This window comes from Lagopus leucura, unplaced genomic scaffold, assembly GCF_019238085.1.
Source record: "Lagopus leucura isolate 7727_CA_CO unplaced genomic scaffold, USGS_WTPT01 34922-0_obj-0_obj, whole genome shotgun sequence".
Classification (NCBI taxonomy): Eukaryota; Metazoa; Chordata; class Aves; order Galliformes; family Phasianidae; genus Lagopus; species Lagopus leucura.
In genome coordinates, this window is record NW_024963386.1 from 6,128 (window position 1) to 6,433 (window position 306).

Genomic DNA, 306 nt, shown 5'->3' on the forward strand with positions numbered 1-306 from the left:
GGGGGGGTGAAGTGTGGGGCGGATTTGGGGTGGGTTTGGGGTGGGGTGGAAGCGTCACTGCAGGAACTGAGCGCTGCAGGAGCGGCCGCGGTGCGAACAGGTGGGGACGGGGAGGAACGGGGGGAACCAGGGGGGAACCGCGAGCCGCGCGCGGCTCGGAGCGGGGAGAACCGGGAGCGCCGGGAGTTTTACTGGGAGGAAACGGAGAGGAGCGGGGGGGGGGGGGGGGGCGGGGGGGGGGGGGCGGGGGGGGGGCGAGGGGGGGGCGGCGCCGCGGCGGTGCCACAGCAGCAGGAGAGCCGACAG